This window comes from Manis pentadactyla, chromosome X (genome assembly GCF_030020395.1).
Source record: "Manis pentadactyla isolate mManPen7 chromosome X, mManPen7.hap1, whole genome shotgun sequence".
Classification (NCBI taxonomy): domain Eukaryota; kingdom Metazoa; phylum Chordata; class Mammalia; order Pholidota; family Manidae; genus Manis; species Manis pentadactyla.
In genome coordinates this window covers 146,667,056-146,685,934 of record NC_080038.1, presented here as the reverse complement: position 1 = coordinate 146,685,934, position 18,879 = coordinate 146,667,056, and the positions used below count along the sequence as shown (strand labels likewise).

Genomic DNA, 18,879 nt, shown 5'->3' with positions numbered 1-18,879 from the left:
GTCTATTATCTATTGATATTATTCAAATGTCACTAATTTTCCTAATAACATCCTTTATAGCAGGAAAAATCTCCTTTATTATGGTCCAGGATGCAGTCCTCGTTCACACACTGCATGTAATTGTCATGACTCTTTTGCCTCCTTTGATCTGGTCCAGTTCTCTTGTAACCTTAATACTTTTGAAGACTACAGGTTAGTTATTTTAGAAAATGTACATTATTTTGAATTTGTTTATGTTTTATCAGGATCGGATGCTGATTATACACTTTTGGTAATAACACCTCAAAAGTGATGTTGTGTTCTCCACGATTTTTATCAGGAGGCACATGATAACAATTTGTCTCATTACTGGTGATTTCAGCTCTTACTATGTGCTTAAGGTGGTGTCTCTGAGGCTTTTCCACTGCATCTTGTGGGGACTTTTAGTGTTTATCAGTGATTCTTTCCTAAATTATTTATTGCTAAGATGGTTAGCAAAGGCAATGTTCCACTTCCACCATTTCTTCTACATTCACTAGTTGGCACTCTACTTCAAGGAAGGGCCTTCCCTTATTCCCATTTGTTTATTTATTCACTTGCATTAGTGTGGACACTTGGATTCTTATTTTATTCAATACATTCTATCCATTGCTATCATTAGCTATTTTGAGGTCCCTTTGTTTCAGAATTGGCCAGTGGAAGCACCTCCCTTTGTTCTTTTGGTAAGTTCTCATTGTTCTTTGAGTACTACCTGATTTTCTGGCACAAGAAGATATTCCAGCTTCATCTTGTTCTCTCCTGTATCCAGCTCTGCATTCACCATTTGTCCAAGGAGCCCTGCTTTCCTTTTTTAAAACAGTTTTATTGAAGTATATTTGATGTACAATAAACTACATGTTTAAAGTATACAGTTTGATAAGTTTTGACATGTACACACCTGTACACACCATCACCACAATCAAGATAATGAAAATATCTACCCCCAGATTTTCTTTGTGCCCCTTTGTAATTCCTCCCTCTTACCACTCCCCATCCCTCCTTCAGCCCCAGGTAACCCTGATCTACTGTCACTGTAGATGAGTCTACATTTTCTAGAAATTTATTTATATATGGAATCACAGATTATATACTTTGTCTTCTTTTGTATGCCAGCATTATTTCAAGATTCATCCGTGTTATAGCATGTATCAATAGTTCATTCCTTTTTATTACAGAACAGTGTTAAACTGTATAAATATTACCACAATTTGTTTATCCACCCATTGATAGACATTTCAGTTACTTGTGGTTTTGGTCTATTACAAATAAAGCTGCTTTAGAACATTTGTGTACATGTATGGGTGTATGCTCTCCTCTTAGGGAAATACCTATAAGCAGACTGGCTAAAACACAGTAGGTGTATATTTAACTTTTTAAAGAAATTGCCAGACTTCTCCATAACAGCCTGTTGGTATTTTTGATTCAGATTGTATAGAATCCGTGGATCATTTTGGGGAATATTGATGTCTTAATAAGACTGAGTCTTCCAATCCATGAATGTGATATATCTCTCTTTTTATTTAGGTCTTTAATTCTGTCAACAATGATTTATAGTTTTTAGTATGCATGTCTTGCATATCTTTTGTCATATTTATTCCTACACATTTCATACTTTTACCTTATTGTAAATGCTGTTTTTTTAAGGTATCATTGATATACACTCTTAAGAAGGTTTCATAAGAAAAACAATGTGGTTACTACATTCACCCATATTATCAAGTCTCCCCACACCCCATTGCGTCACTGCCCATCAGTGTAGTAAGATGCCACAAAGTCACTGCTTGTCTTCTCTATGCTACACTGTCTTCCTTGTGACCCCCCCACTGACATTTGTACCCAATCATAATGCCCCTCAGTCCCCTTCTCCCTCCCTCCGCACCCGCCCTCCCACACCCCTCCCCTTTGGTAACCACTAGTCCCTTCTTGGAGTCTGTGAGTCTCCTGCTGTTTTGTGCCTTCAGTTTTTCTTTGTTGTTATACTCCACAAATGAGGGAAATCATTTTGTACTTGTCTTTCTCCACCTGGCTTATTTCACTGAGCATAATACCCTCTAGCTCCATCCATGTTGTTGCAAATGGTAGGATTTGTTTTCTTCTTATGACTGAATAATATTCCATTGTGTATATGTACCATATCTTCTTTATCCATTCATCTACTGAGGGACACTTAGGTTGCTTCCATATCTTGGCTACTGTAAATAGTGCTGCAATAAATATAGGGGGTCTTTTTAAATCTGGGATCTTGTTTTCTTTGGGTAAATTCCTAGGAGTGGAATTCCCAGGTCAAATGGTATTTCTATTTTTAGTTTTTTGAGGAACTTCCATATTGCTTTCCACAATGATTGAACTAGTTTACATTCCCACCAGCAGTGTAGGAGGGTTCCCCTTTCTCCACATCCTCGCCAGCATTTGTTCCTAGTCTTTTCGATGTTGGCCATCCTAAGTGGTGTGAGGTGATATCTCATTGTGGTTTTAATTTGCATTTCCCTAATAATTAGCAATGTGGAGCACCTTTTCATGTGCCTGTTGGCCATCTGAATTTCTTCTTTGGAGAAGTGTTTGTTCAGGTCCTCCATAAATGCTGTTGTTTTAATTTCAGTTTCCTATTGTTCATTGTTACTATATTAAAGTTGATTTTTGTATATTGAATTTGTATCCTGTGACCTCGCTAAATTCACCTGTTAATTTTAGTAGCTTGTTAAAAGAGTCCATTATGCCTATGCAGATTGCCATCTGTGAATAAAGGCAGTTTTATTTATTTCTTTCCAAGCTGGATGACTTCTGTTTACTGTTCTTACCTTACTGTACTCACTGGAACCTGTGATAAACTGTTGAATACAACTGGTAAGTGCAGTCATGGTAGCCTTGTTCCTGATCTTCTGAGAAATTATTCAGTCTTTCACCATTAAGTGTATTACCTGAAGGTTTTACATAGTTTCCCTTACTGGTTTGAGGATGTTTCCTTCCATTCTTAGTTTGCTGTGAGTTTTCTTTTTCAGCAGTAATAGGTGTTATATTTTATCAGATGCTTATTTGGTATTTATTGAGGTGATCATATAGTGTTTTTCTTTCTTAGTCTGTTAATATTGATGAATTACATTGATTTTTGATTGATGAATCATCCATGTTATATATTGCTGGATTTGATTTGCTAAAATTTTGTTAAGAATTTTTGTATCTATATACATGAGGGATATTAGTTTGTAGTTTTCTTTTCTTGTAAAGTCTCTCTCTGACTTTGTTATCAGAGAAATGCTGGCTTCAGAAAATGAGTTGGATATTTCTGTCTCATTTTCAGTTTAATGGGAGAGTTTTTATAGAATTGATATTCTTTCTTTCTTAGGTATTTGGTAGAAGTCACCAGTCAAACTTTCTAGGCCTGGAGTCTTCTTTGTGGGAAGCTTTTAAACTACCAGTTTTATTTATTGTGGTCAGAAGAAAATACTTTGACTTGAAACCTGTATAGGTCTATATAGTCTATATAGGTAAATATTCTATGTGCACTTGAAAAACATATACCACTGTTGGGTGGAGTGTGCTTATAAATATCAGTTGGGTCAAGAGGTTTTATAGTGTTGAAGTTTTTATCTTACTGATTGTGTCTGCTGTTCTGTTGATTTTTGAGAGAAGGGTATTGAAATCTCCAACTGTAATTATGAACTTGTTTATTTTCCTCATAGTTCTATCAGGTTTTTTTTATTAGTATCTTCTGAAACTCTTAGTAGGTATGTACAGATATAGGAGTGTTACATCTTTTAAGTGAATTAACCTTTCTGTCACAAAATCACCTTCTTCATCCCTGTTAATGTTATTTGCTCTGAAAATACTCTCTTTTGAGTATTGTTAGCGCGTTGTACTCTTTTTTCTTTTAACCTGTTTGTGTCTTGTAGTTAGCATTTAGGCGGGTGTCCCTCTTTTATCTGTTGTGCCCAAAGTCGCGAATCCCAGAAGACCACCAAGGAGCCAACACCGATGCAAAAGCAAAGAGCCTTTATTTGAGCTAGCTCGAGCTCAATCTCTCATCTACACCAACGCAGTGGCAAGATGCCAGAGAAAAAGAGCACATTTTCCCCAGAACAAAGGTTTTATGGGTTTCCAGGGCGGTTTGGGGGGGGGTGATGGCCATGGCTCTGGCTGATTGGCTGGGCCTGGGGGTAGTTGGGGGGGGTGATGAGTCGTGGCTTTGGTCATTTGGCAGGGTCTAGGGGTGGTGGGTGTACTTCTTGCTGACTGGAGAGAGACTAAGCTCCGATTGGCTGAAATAGGATCTGGGAGCTTGCCCTTTCATTATCTAACCAGACAATCTTTGCCTTTCAAATGCATATTTAGGTCCTTTACATTTCATATGATTATTTATGTAGTTACATTTAAATCTACCATCTTGCTGTTTGTTTTCTATTTGTCTCATCTGTTTTGTTCACTTTTTCCTCTTCTGCCTTCTTTTGGATTGACTGAGTAATTTTTATGATTTAATTTTATATCCTTTATAGGTTTATCAGTTATAATTGTTCTGTTGCATTACATTAGTGATTGCTCTAGGGTACACAGCGGGTTTCCCTCCATCACCACTGTGCACTGGGGGATGGTGAGCGGCATCCCTGGCCCCCACCCACTGGTGGTCAGTAGCACCCTTTCAGTTGTGGCAATCAGACGTATGTCCAGACACTGCCAAATGTTCCCTGTAGGGCAAAATCATGCTTGGTTGAAAACAACTGATTCACGTTTTGTTCTTCTCACAGTCTTTCTTCAAGTGACATTATACTAAGTCACATATAGAATAAGAATCTTGCAATAATATACTTCCATTTCTGTCCTCACAGCCTTTGTGCTAATGTTGTCATACATTTTACTTGTATGTATGTTATAAACCCATTATTGTTGTTATTAGTCTTATTTTAAGTAGTTACCTTTTCAAGAAATTTAAATAAGAAAAAAAATGTCATGTTGTTACCATTTCCAGGGCTCTTCATTTCTTTATATTTTCATCTGGTATAATTCTCTTTCTTCTTGAAGAATTTCCTTTAATATTTATGATAGTGTAGGTCTTTCTGGCAGTATATTCTTTTGATATTTGTCTGAAAAAAGGACTTTAATCCCATTGAGTGTATGTTTCATCTCAGGCATTATACTTTTCATCCCTAGGAATCCAGTTTGAGTCTTTTTTTATTTCTTCCTGTCTCTAATAAACATATTCAATCTTTCCTCTAGCTTCTTGAACATACAGAATAGTTATGTTTTAATGTGTGTCTGTGCCAATTCCTGTTGCTAGATCTGCATCATTTCTGGGTCAATTTCATTTTATTTTCTCCTCTTTATAGGTTGGATTTTTGTGCTGCTTTGCATGCCTGGCAATTTTTGACTGGATGCAGATACTTTATTAAACTTTACCTTAGTAGGTATTTTATATATACATATATATTCCTAAAAATATTCTTGAGCTTTGTTTTAGGATACTGGTTAAGTTACTAGGAAACAGTTTGATCCTTTTGGGTCTTGCTTTTAAGCTTTGTTTGGTAGAATCAAAACATTATATAATGTAAGGTTCATTTTTCCCCACTACTGTTCAAGACCCTTTTTAGTTCTCTGTTGTTTCCTGAATTTTGCCATTTTCCATTCAGACTCTAGAGGGAACAGGTACCATTCCTGGCCCTGGGTATATACTTTGAGGATGGTTCCCTTGAATCCCTCTAGGTTGTTGTTTCCCTGGCCTTGGGTAGTTTCCTCACATACATGCCCTGATCAACACTCTGCACTTGAAGGGGACTCTCCAAAGATCTCTGGAGTTCTCTCTGTGTAGCTCTTTCCTCGGTAGTCTGCCCTGCAAATTCCAGCCTCCTTGGTTTTCCCAGTCTCAGCTGCCTCTTCTCAACTCAAGGAGACCATCAAGCTCTGTGTGGGATTCCCCTCCCCATGCTGCAGCCCAGAAACTTTCTTCACCTTGCCTGTTCGTCATCTCTCAGGGATCACTGTCCTTCATTGCCTGTTTTCCAGTGTCTTGAGAGTTGTTTTATTTTTTTTTTTTAATCTTTTTTTGGATGCTTTTAGTTGCTTTAAGAAGGGAATAAGTCTGTCCCCCATCTTAGTCTGTACTGTGGTTCCTTTAAGTTAAAAATGCTATTTAGAAACCAAGGTCTGGGTGCTAGGTGTACTAATTGGTACCAGAATATCATTGCTTCTAGACTTGCTTAGTAGATAGTGTGTGTACATACATACACATGAGGTATGTGCATGTGCACGCACACACACACACACACACACACATCATGAGTTCAAACCAGTAACTTCAGTTCCATTTCCACACCTTAGGGTTCATTCTAGGATATTCCCTTCCATATTTACAGCTCACTTCTGCAATGTGGAGAAACCTTGCTCCTGCTATCCACTATATGGGTATCCTGGTATATATTTACTTATTGCTCAATCCTAGAATATACAGTAAGTAGTTTCACAATTCCTAACCTATACATCTATGAAAAACAAACTGCTATGTACTCAATGTCTGTTTCCCTTCCCCCAAATTCATATGTTCCAGCCCTGATCCCACCAGGGGATGATATTAAGAGGTGGAGCCTTTGGGAGGTGATGAGGTCATGAGGGTGGAGCCTTCACGAATGGGATTAGTACCATTATAAGAAGACACGTGAGAGAAATGATCACTCTACCATGCTAGGACACAGCAAGAAGGTATCTGTTTGGAAACTGGGAAGAGAGCCCTCATCAGGATACAAATCACCTGGCATCTTGATATTAGATTTCCCAGCCTTTACAATTATGAGAAATTTCTGTTGTTTAAGCTACCCAGTCAGTGCTATTTTATTATGGCAACCTCACCTGAGTAAGGCACAAAACTACTAACTGGAGATCAAAATTTGTTTAAAGTTATTTTTGTTTTTTGCCTGAAATGTTCCACCTTGCCTCCCATACCCCGACTTTTGTGTGGTTATATTGTTCATTTGAAAGAATAGGGTTTTTTCCTGTTTGGTTTCCCTTTTACAATTTTTTTAACCCATACTTTTTTTCCCCTTGGAGTATGTGAAATAGCAACATGGTTCCAAAAGTTAAAATTCAGAACTATTTTATAGTTGAGTGTATTTTCCCTGTGGTAAGATGTGGATCTAATTTTATGTCTTTTCAAATGGCTATCCAACTATCCCCAAACCATTTATTAAAAAGTTTATCTTCACTTCAGTATTTTAGATACCATGTTTTATCATACACAATAATTCCCTTTTTGCTTGGATTTATTTCTGGAGTTTCTGTTCTGTCTGGCTGAGTATTTGTGTACCTTTATTGTATGTTTCACTGTCTGCAAGGACCAGTACTCATTATAGGTTTTCTTTTTTTGTGTTTCCCTGACTGTTTTACATGTTTAATTTACCATGTGAACTTTACTATCAACTTGGTCCAGGTAATTTTTTGGTTTTTAAATTGTGATTGTGTTGAATTTGTAAATTAATTTATAATTAATCTTTATGATGTGCCATCATCCCTCCCAGGAACACTGAATGTCTTCCCATTTGTGCTAGTCCACATTTGTTTCTTTCAAGAAAGTGTCACATTAATCTCATATAGATTTTACACATTTGTTGTTTAGGTTTGTTCCTGCTTTATTTTTTTGTGTTTATTTTTTAATCCAAAGTCACATTATTTAAAAGAACTCTACAGAAATGGGAAGAGAATAATGTAATTGGTCATTTAACATCATATACACAATGAGAAGGTTATATAAATTTGAATACAAAGTACCTTGAAGAAAATAAAATAAGCTTACTTATATCACAATATATCAAAGCATTTGTATGACCCAATACAATGTTTGAATCAACTGAATGTTTTACAATATCCATCTTTTTATGACATGATTTCTCTAAAACCTACCTGATACACCTTTGAAACAACATACACAAATGTCACAGGAAAATAAACTAGCTTGTTAGAGCTACCAGAATTCTCACCTTCATCCCCTTGAATGCCTGTGACTTATGGAGTAATGAAGACACTTTAAAAGTCCCTTTGAGGTTTCACATCTGTGTAAAAAGCACTTTGCTGATCACAAGCTTTCTTTTATTGATTGTTAGAAAGAAAACTCATGTACCTGACCTTATTTGTTTTCTTTCTACTGAATAGGCCCTACTTCTATAACTCCAGGGAATATTTTGTCACTAAAAATTAAGGAATGTTTGAGCTGAGTAGATTGAAAGGTGTAGAGAAAGAAAAATGAGTTAAATTACTTATTCTCAAACTTGGCTGAACATTGGAATCATCTGAAGAGTTTAAAAAGATACTGATCCAATCTGAAAAGGCTACATACTACATTTATGAGTCCAATTAGATGACATGCTGTAAAAGGAAAAACTATGCAGACAATGAAAAGATCCATGGTTCCCAGGGGTTAGGGAGGAGGGAGGAATGAATAGGGAGCACAGAGGATTTTTAGGGCAGCAAAAGTATTCTATATGATGTTATAATGGTGGATACATGTCATTGTACATTTGTCCAAACCCATAGAATGTACAACACCAAGAATGGACCCTAAGGTAAACTATGGACTCTGGGTGATAATGATGTCTCAGTATAGATTTATCAGTTGTAACAAACATACCATTCAGGTAGAGGATGTTGACAGTGGGGGACGCTATACATGTGCGGGAGGCACAGCATATATAGGAAATCTCTGTTCCTTCCTTTCAATTATGCTGTGAATTTTAAATTGCTCTAAAAAATTTTACACACACACACATACACTGAATGTCTGGGTCCCTCACCCAGAGACTGTGATTTTTTTTTGTATCATTAATGTACAATTACATGAGCAACGTTATGGTTACTAGACTCCACCCATTATCAACTCCCCACCACATACGCCATTACAGTCACTGTCCATCAGCATAGTAAGATGGTATAGAGTCAGTACTTGTCTTCTCTGTGCTGTACTGCCTTCCCCATGCCCCCCCACCTACATTATGTATGCTAATCGTAATGCCCCTTTTTCCCCCTTGTCCCTCCCTTCCCTCCCATCCTCCCCAGTCCCTTTCCCTTTGGTAACTGTTAGTCCATTCTTGGGTTCTGTGACTCTGCTGCTGTTTTGTTCCTTCAGTTTTCCTTTGTTCTTATACTCCACATATGAGTGAAATCATTTGATACTTGTCTTTCTCCGCCTGGCTTATTTCACTGAGCATAATACCCTCTAGCTCCATCCATGTTGTTGCAAATGGTAGGATCTGTTTTTTTCTTATGGCTGAGTAATATTCCATTTTGTATATGTACCACATCTTCTTTATCCATTCATCTACTGATGGACACTTAGGTTGCTTCAATATCTTAGCTATTGTAAGTAGTGCTGCAATACACATAGGGGTGCATAAGCCTTTTTGAATCTGAGAAATTATATTCTTTGCATGAATTCCTAGGAGTGGAATTCCCAGGTCAAATGGTATTTCTATTTTTAGTTTTTTGAAGAACCTCCATATTGCTTTCCACAGTGGTTGAATTAGCTTGCATTCCCACCAGCAGTGAAGGAAGGGTCCCCTTTCTCCACCTACTTGCCAGCATTTGTTGTTCTTAGTCTTTTCGATACTGGCCATCCTAACTGGTGTGAGGTGATATCTCATTGTGGTTTTTATTTGCATTTCCCTGATAAATAGTGATGTGGAGCATCTTTTCATGTGCCTCTTGGCCATCTGAATTTCTTCTTTGGAGAACTCTCTCTTCATATCCTCTGCCTATTTTTTAATCGGGTTATTTGCTTTTTGGGTGTTGAGGCCTGTGAGTTCTTTATATATTTTGGATGTTAACCCCTTGTCGGATATGTTGATTACAAATATATTCTACCATGCTGTAGGATGCCTTTTTGTTCTGTTTGTGTCCTTTGCTGTACAGAAGCTTTTAAGTTAGATGTGGTCCCATGTGTTCATTTTTGCTTTTGTTTCCTTTGCCTGAGGAGATGCATTCAGGAAAAAGTTGCTCCTATTTATATTCAGGAGATTTTTTGCCTATGGTGTCCTCTAAGAGTTTTATGTTTCATGACTTACATTCAGGTCATCGATGCATTTCGAGTTTACTTTTCTCTATGTGGATAGACAGTAATCCAGTTTCATGATCTTGCATGTAGCTGTCCAGTTTTGCCAACACTAGTTTTTGAAGAGGCTGTCAACAACTTTCCCCATTGTATGTCCATGGCTCCTCTATCGTATATGAATTAACCATATATGGTTGGGTTTATATCTGTGCTCTCTAGTCTGTTCCACTGGTCTGTGGCTTTGTTCTTGTGCCAGTGCCAAATTGTCTTGATTACTGTGGCTTTGTAGTAGAGCTTGAAGTTGGGGAGTGAGATCCCCCCCACTTTATTCTTCCTTCTCATGATTGCTTTGGCTATTCGGGGTCTTTTGTGGTTCCATATGAATTTTAGAACTATTTGTTCCAGTTCATTGAAGAATGCTGTTGGTATTTTGATAGGAGTTACATTGAATCTGTAGATTGCTTTAGGCAAGATGGCCATTTTGACAATATTAATTCTTCCTATCCATGAGCACGGGATGTGGTTCTGTTTATTGGTATCGTCTTTAATTTCTCTGAGTGTCTTCTACTTTTCAGTGTATAGGTCTTTCACTTCCTTGGTTAGGTTTATTCCTAGGTATTTTATTCTTTTTAATGCAACTGTGAATGATATTGTTTTCCTGATTTCTCTCTCTGCTAGGTCATTGTTAGTGTATAGGAAGTCAACAGATTTCTGTGTATTAATTTTGTATCCTGCTACGTTGCTGAATTCAGATATTAGATCTAGTAGTTTTGTAGTGGATTCTTTAGGGTTTTTTATGTATAATATCATGTCATTTGCAAATAGTGACAGTTTAACTTCTTCTTTACCAATCTGGATTCCTTGTATTTCTTTGTTTTGTCTAATTGCCATGGCTAGGGCCTCCAGTACTACGTTGAATAACAGTGGGGATAGTGAGCATCCCTGTCTTGCTCCCGATCTCAGAGGAAAAGCTTTCAGCTTCTCGCTGTTCAGTATGATGTTGGCTGTGGGTTTATCATATATGGCCTTTATTATGTTGAGGTACTTGCCCTCTATACCCATTTTGTTGAGAGTTTTTATCATGAATGGATGTTGAATTTTATCGAATGCTTTTTCAGCATCTTTGGAGATGATCATGTGGTTTTTATCCTTCATTTTGTTAATGTGGTAGATGATGTTGATGAATTTTCTAATATTGTACTATCCTTGTATCCCTGGAATAAATCCTACTTGATCATGATGGATGATCTATTTGATGTATTTTTGAATTCAGTTTCCTAATATTTTGTTGAGTATTTTTGCATCTATGTTCATCAGGGATATTAGCCTGTAATTTTCTTTTTTGTGGTGTCTTTGCCTGGTTTTGGTATTAGGGTGATGCTGGCCTCATAGAATGATTTTGGAAGTATTCCTTCCTCATCTACTCTTTGGAAAACTTTAAGGAGGATGGGTATTATGTCTTCACTAAATGTTTGATAAAATTCAGGGGTGAAGCCATCTGGTCAACGGTTTTGTTCTTAGGTAGTATTTTGATTAGCAATTCAGTTGTTTTGCTGGTAATTGGTCTGTTCAAATTTTCTGTTTCTTTCTGCGTCAGCTAGTGAAGGTTATATAGTATTCTCTCATAATTCTTTGTATTTCTGTGGTGTCTGTAGTGATTTTTTCTTTCTCATTTCTAATTCTGTTTTTGTGTGTAGACTCTCTTTTTTTCTTGATAAGTCTGGCTACAGGTTTATCTATTTTGTTTATTTTCTCAAAGAACCAGCTCCTGCTTTCACTGATTCTTTCTATTGTTTTATTCTTCTCGATTTTATTTATTTCTGCTCTAATCTTTATTATATCCCTCCTTCTACTGACTTTGGGCCTCATTTGTTGTTCTTTTTCTAGTTTCATTAATTTTGAGTTTAGACTGTTCATATGGGATTGTTCTTGTTTCCTGAGGTAGCCCTGTATTGCAATATACTTCCCTCTTAGCACGGCCTTCGCTGCATCCCGCAGATTTTGTGGTCTTGAATTATTGCTGTCATCTGTCTCCATATATTGCTTGATCTCTGTCATTGATCCATTTGTTATTTTGGAGCATGTTGTTAATCCTCCATGTGTTTGTAGGATTTTTAATTTTCTTTGTGTAATTTAGTTCTCATTTCATACCTTGGTCTGGGAAACTGGTTGGTACCATTTCAATCTTTTTGAGTTTACTTAGGCTCTTTTTGTGATCTAGTATGTGATCTGTTCTTGAAAGTGTTCCATAGTATTTTTTTCACATGTGTAGCTGCTTCTATGTTGGGTGCATACATATTTATAATGATTATATCCTCTTGTTGGCTTGACCCCTTTATCATTATGTAATGTGCATCTTTGTCTCTTGTGACTTTCTTTGTTTGAAAGTCTCTTTTGTCTGGTGCAAGTGCTGCAACAACTGCTTTTTTCTCCCTATTAGTTGCATGAAATATCTTTTTCCATCCCTTCACTTTTAGCCTGTGTATGTCTTTGGGTTTAAAGTGAGTCGCTAGCAGGCAGCATATAGACAGATCTTGTTTGTTTATCCATTTATTGACTCTATGTCTTTTGATTGGTACATTCAGTCCATTCACATTTAGGGTGATTATCGATAGGTATATACTTATTACCATTGCAGGCTTTACATTCGTGGTTACCAGAGGTTCAAGGGTAACTTCCTTACTATCTAAGAGTTTAACTTAACTCAGTTAGTATGCTATTTACAAACACAATCTAAGGGTTTTTATTCCCTCCTCTTCTTCTTCCTCCATTCTTTATATATTAGATATCATATTCTGTACTCTTTGTGTAGCCCTTCATTGACTTTCGGGATAGTTCATTTAATTTTACATTTGCTTAGTAATGAACTGTTCTACTTTCTTTACTGTGATTTTATTACCTCTGGTGACAGCTATTAAACGTTAGGAACACTTCTGTCTATCACAGTCCCTTCAAAATATACTGTAGAGATGGTTTGTGGGAGGTAAATTCTCTCAGCTTTTGCTCATCTGGAAATTGTTTAATCCCATCTTCAAATTTAAATGATAATCTTGCCAGATAAAATAATCTTGGTTCGAGGCCCTTCTGCTTCATTACATTAAATACATCATGCCGCTCCCTTCTGGCCTGTAAGGTTTCTGCTGAGAAGTGTGATGATAGCCTGATGGATTTTCCTTTGTATGTGATCTTATTTCTCTCTCTAGCTGCGTTTAATAGTCTGTCCTTATCCTTGATCTTTGCCATTTTAATTATTATATACCTTGGTGTTGTCATCCTTGGGTCCCTTGTGTTGGGAGATCTGTGTACCTCCATGGCCTGAGAGACTTTTTCCTCCCTCAGATTGGGGAAGTTTTCAGCAATTACCTCCTCAATAACACTTTCCCCTTTTCTCTCCCTTCCTCTTCTGGTACCCCTATAATACGAATATTCTTCCGTTTGGATTGGTCACACAGTCCTCTCAGTATTCTTTCATTCCTAAAGATCCTTTCTTCTCTCTGTGCTACGGCTTTTTTGTATTCCTCTTTTCTAATTTCTGTTTCATTTATTGTCTCCTCCACTGTATTTAATCTGCTTTTAAAACACTTCATTGCATTTCTCAACGATTGGATATCTGTCCTAAATTCATTCCTGAGTTCTTCAATATTTTTTTGTACCTCCAGGAGCATGTTTGTGATTTTTATTTTGAAATCTCTTTTTGGAAGATTGATTAGTTTTTTTCTCACTCAAGTCTTTTTCTGGTGGTGTTGAGATTTTGATTTGAACCTCGTTCCTTTGACGTTTCATATTTGTATGTGGCGACCTCTAGTGCCCAGAAGCTCTACTCTCTGGAGCTGCTGGGCCCCTGGAGTGTTGTCGGGGGTCACAGGGGAGTGGTGCTGGTGCCTGGGGGGAGGCAAGAGCTTTTTCCTGCTTCCTGGCTGCTATGCCTGTCTCCACTGCCAGAACCAGTGGGCCAAACACACAGGTGTAAGCCTCTATGCTTTGTGTCTGTAGCTGCTGTAGGCGGGGCTTCCTTCTGGCTGGCCTGACACCATGGCAGAGACTGCCGGTTTGCAAGCCAGGTGGGGCTGGCTGGGAGGAAGATGCAGCAGGCTGCGTATCACGGAGGGGTTCCTTGGAGCTGAGTAGCTAGCCAGAGGGATGGAGCGCCTGAAGATCGTGAAAGCTCCCAGTCTGCTGGGAAGCGTGCACCCAGACAATTTTGTTTACCTGTCCTTTCTCCTGAGCAGTAAGCTCTGTGCAATCCTTACCCCTTTAGCAGCCCTCTCACTTTTAGGGCTCGCCCAGATCAGCCAAATATGAATCTCTGTTTTCCACAAGCAACTGGAATCTCTGTCTCTCCAGGTATTCCGCCTGTCTCAGCTTTCCAACCCCACTAATCACGAGAGCACCATGCAATGTAGGTTTGTGCTCCCAGAGCAGATCTCCAGGATTAGGTGTTCAGCAGTCCCAGGTGTCTACTCCCTCCACTCTCCGTTCTCCTCCTCCCACCGGTGAGCTGGGTTGGGGAAAGGCTTGGGTCCTGCTGGGTCACGACTTTGTTACATTACCGTGTTCCATGAGGTCTGTTCTTTTCTCCAGGTGTATGAAGTCTGGTGTAGCCTTATTTCCTGTTGCTCTTTCAGGATTAGTTGTATTAATTATATTATCATGTTACATGTGGTTTTAGGAGGAGGTCTCTGTCTCACCTCTCACACCACCATCTTTAATCCCCCACAAAATATTTCTTATGAGAAATTTCAAGATTTACTCTTAGCAACTCTCATATATGCAATTCATTACTACTGACTATAGTTCCCATGCTGTACATTATATCCCCATGACTTATTTATTTTATAACTGGGAGTTTGTACCTCTTGACTCCCCTTGTCCATTCCACCCATATCCTGCCCCTGCAACCACCATTTTGTCTGTTCTCTGTATTTGAGTTTGGTTTTGTTCCATTTTTATTTAGTCCTTTTGTTTTTTAGTTTCCACGTATAAGTGAAATCATGTTATTTGATGAAAGAATTCTTAAGTTAGTTTCTGAGGGATGAGTAAAAGTTAGCCAAGTAAAAATGGAGAAAACTCCAGGTAGAGGAAACACCTTGTCAGAGGGCCCAAGATAGGAAGGAGGTGTGTGTTCCAACACAGTGGCTCTCAAACTTTGCTGCACTTGAGATTCTTTTTTGCATTTTGAATGGTTGTGTTTTTTCCATTGTGACTCTTTTAATTGTTTGTATATTTGGAGGTTATTATTTCTGCATGTAACTTTTTACTTTACTGAATTCTTTGAGTTAATTTTACCTTTGATTTTCTAGAGCTTTCCAGATAAATATCATATCTCTTCTGTAAATATAGTTTTACTTCTCTAATTCCTGTGCTTCTAGCTGTTTTCTTCGTGTAACTGCATTGCCTAATATCTCCTTTACTTCATTGTAATAGTAGTGGAAATAGTAGGCAGTCTTGCTTTGTTTCTGATCCTTGTGAAATTCCAGTAGTATTTCAGTCACTAAGTAAGAATGTATTCAGTTCTAAAGTTTATATATGTTTTCATATTAAGAAAGTATCCATAAATTCCTGCTTTCCTCTTGCATTCTGTATTTTAGTCAGGAATGAGTTTTGAATCTTGTGAAGATTTTCAGTGTCTTTGGAGGCAATTAAGATTTTCTTCAGATATATTATGACATAATAATAGATTTTCAGCTATTGGACCAAGTTTGCCTTCCTGGAAAAATAGCCTACTAGGTTTTCTTAATGTGGTATTGGGCTAAGTTTGCTAATATTTTATTGAGCTCTTTTGCATCATTAATCTTAAGTAATATCTTTTTGGATTTTTTTTGTACTGTTTTTATCAGGTTTAGGTATCCATATTATACTTGCTTCATAAGAATTGGTTGGCATTTTCTTTTATTTTTGGGGATCTCATAGAATGTATGTAGTGCTAGGAACAGTTTATTTTCTTTAGTATTCCCCTGAGAAAGCAACATGGCATTTTATATTTTGGGGGGATAATTCCTTGGTGTGTCTGTCTGTTTCGGCTATGAGAACTTATCTGTTTCTTTCCTAATGGGGTACGTTTTGGTCATCTGTATTTTCCTGAGAAATTACCTATTTTGTCTCATTTTCAAATTTATTTGCATAGAGGTCTGTTAGATAGTCTCTTAAGGTTTTCTTTTTCTATTTTTTTATTTTTTTATTAAGATATTATTGATATACACTCTTATGAAGGTTTCACATGAAAAAACAATTTGGTTTCTACATTTACCCATATTATCAAGTCCCCCCCACACCCCACTGCAGTCAGTCTATCAGTGTAGTAAGATGCCACAGATTCACTATTTGCCTTCTCTGTGCTACGCTGTTTTCCCCGTGAACCCTCACACCATGTGTACTAAACATAATACCCCTCAAACCCCGTCTCCCTCCCTCCCCACCCGCCCTCCCCCACCCCTCCCCTTTCGTAACCACTAGTTCCTTCTTGGAGTCTGTGAGTCTGCTGCTATTTTGTTCCTTCAGTTTTGCTTCGTTGTTATACTCCACAAATGAGGGAAAACTATTTAGCACTTGTCTTTCTCCACCTGGCTTATTTCACTGAGCATAATATCCTCAAGCTCCATCCATGTTGTTACAAATGGCAGGATTTGTTTCTTTCTTTTCCATTGTGTATATGTACCATATCTTCTTTATCCATTCATCTACTGATGGACACTTAGGTTGCCTCCATTATCTTGGCTATTGTAAAAAGTGCTGCGATAAACATAGGGGTACATATGTCTTTTTGAATCTCAGAAGTTGTATTCTTTGGATAAATTCCAAGGAGTGGGATTCCCGGGTCAAATGGTATTTCTATTTTTAGTTTTTTGAGGAACCTCCATATAGCTTTCTACAATGGTTGAACTAGCTTACATTCCCACCAGCAGTGTAGAAGAGTTCCTCTTTCTCAACATCCCCGCCAGCATTTGTTGTTCTTAGTCTTTTCGACACTGGCTATCCTTACTAGTGTGAGGTGATACTTCATTGTGGTTTTAATTTGCATTTCCCTGATGACTAGTGATGTGGAGCATCTTTTCATGTGTCTGTTGGCCATCTGAATTTCTTCTTTGGAGAATTCTCTCTTCATATCCTCTGCTTCTGCCCAATTTTTAATCAGGTTATTTCCTTTTTGGGTGTTGAGGCGTGTTAAGTTCTTTATATATTTTGGATATAAACCCCTTGTTGGATATGTCATTTACAAATATATTCTCCCATACTGTAGGATGTCTTTTTGTTCTGTTGATGGTGTTCTTTGCCATACAGAAAGTTTGTATGTAGGTGGAGAAAGACAAGTACCAAATGATTTCACTCATATGTGGAGTATAACACTCTTTGTAGTTTGACGTAGTCCCATTAGTTCATTTTTGCTTTTGTTTCCCTTCCTCAAGGAGATGCGTTCAGGAAGAAGTTGCTCATGCTTATATTTGGGAGATTTTTGCCTATGTTGTCTTCTAAGAGTTTTATGGTTTCATGACTCACATTCATGTCTTTGATCCATTTCGAGTTTACTTTTGTGTATAAGGTTGAAAAATAATCCACTTTCATTCTCTTGCATGTAGCTGTCCAGTTTTGCCAACACCAGCTGTTGAAGAGGCATTCATTTCCCCATTGTATGTCCATGGCTCCTTTTTCGTATATTAATTGACCATATATGCTTGGGTTTATATCTGGGCTCTATAGTCTGTTCCATTGGTCTATGGGTCCATTCTTGTGCCAGTACCAAATTGTCTTGATTACTGTGGCTTTGTAGTGGGGATTGAAGTTGGGGAGAATAATCCCCCTAGCTTTATTCTTCCTTCTCATGATTGCTTTGGCTATTCGGGGTATTTTGTGGTTCCATATGAATTTTAGAACGATTTTCTCTAGTTCATTGAAGAATGCTGTTGATATTTTGATAGGGATTGCATTGAATCTATAGATTGCTTTAGGCAAGATGGCCATTTTGACAATATTAATTCTTCCTATACTTGAGCACAGGATGTGTTTCCATTTATTGGTATCTTCTTTAATTTCTCTCATGAGTGTCTTATAGTTTTCAGAGTATAGGTCTTTCACTTCTTGGTTACGTTTATTCCTAGGTATTTTATTCTTTTTGATACAACTGTGAATGGAATTGTTTACCTGATTTCTCTCTCTGCTAGTTCATTGTTAGTGTATAGGAATGCCACAGATTTCTGTGTATTAATTTTGTATCCTGCAACTTTGCTGAATTCAGATATTAGATCTAGTAGTTTTGGAGTAGATTCTTTAGCGTTTTTTTTTTTTTTACACTTCCAAATCACCAATGTTTTATTTTTTTAATTTATATTTTCTAATTTTATTTTGGTATCATTAATCTACAATTACATGAAGCACATTATGTTTACTAGGCTCCCCCCTTCACCAAGTCCCCCCCACATCCCCGTTCACAGTCACTGTCCATCAACATAGTAAGATGCTGTAAAATCACTGCTTGTCACCAAGTTCACAGTCACTGTCCATCAACATAGTAAGATGCTGTAAAATCACTACTTGTCTTCTCTGTGTTGCACAGCCCTCCCCGTGCCCCCCCCAACACTATACATGGTAATCATAATGCCCCCTTTCTTTTTTTCCCGCCCTTATCCCTCCGCTCCCGTCCTCCCCAGTCCCTTTCCCTTTGGTAACTATTAGTCCATTCTTGGGTTCTGTGCTTCTGCTGCTGTTTTGTTCCTTCAGTTTTCTTTTGTTCTTATACTCCACATATGAGTGAAATCATTTGGTACTTGTCTTTCTCCACCTGGCTTATTTCACTGAGCATAATACCCTCTAGCTCCATCCATGTTGTTGCGAATGGTAGGATTTGTTTC

The 18,879-nt window shown here is 37.6% G+C and overlaps 1 protein-coding gene across 4 annotated transcripts in view; it reads left to right on the top strand.

Moving 5' to 3' along the window:
- The window catches only part of BRCC3 (BRCA1/BRCA2-containing complex subunit 3), a 62,822-nt gene that overhangs the window by 30,141 nt on the left and 13,802 nt on the right, over positions 1 to 18,879 (top strand). The gene's annotated exons all lie outside the window — the stretch shown is intronic.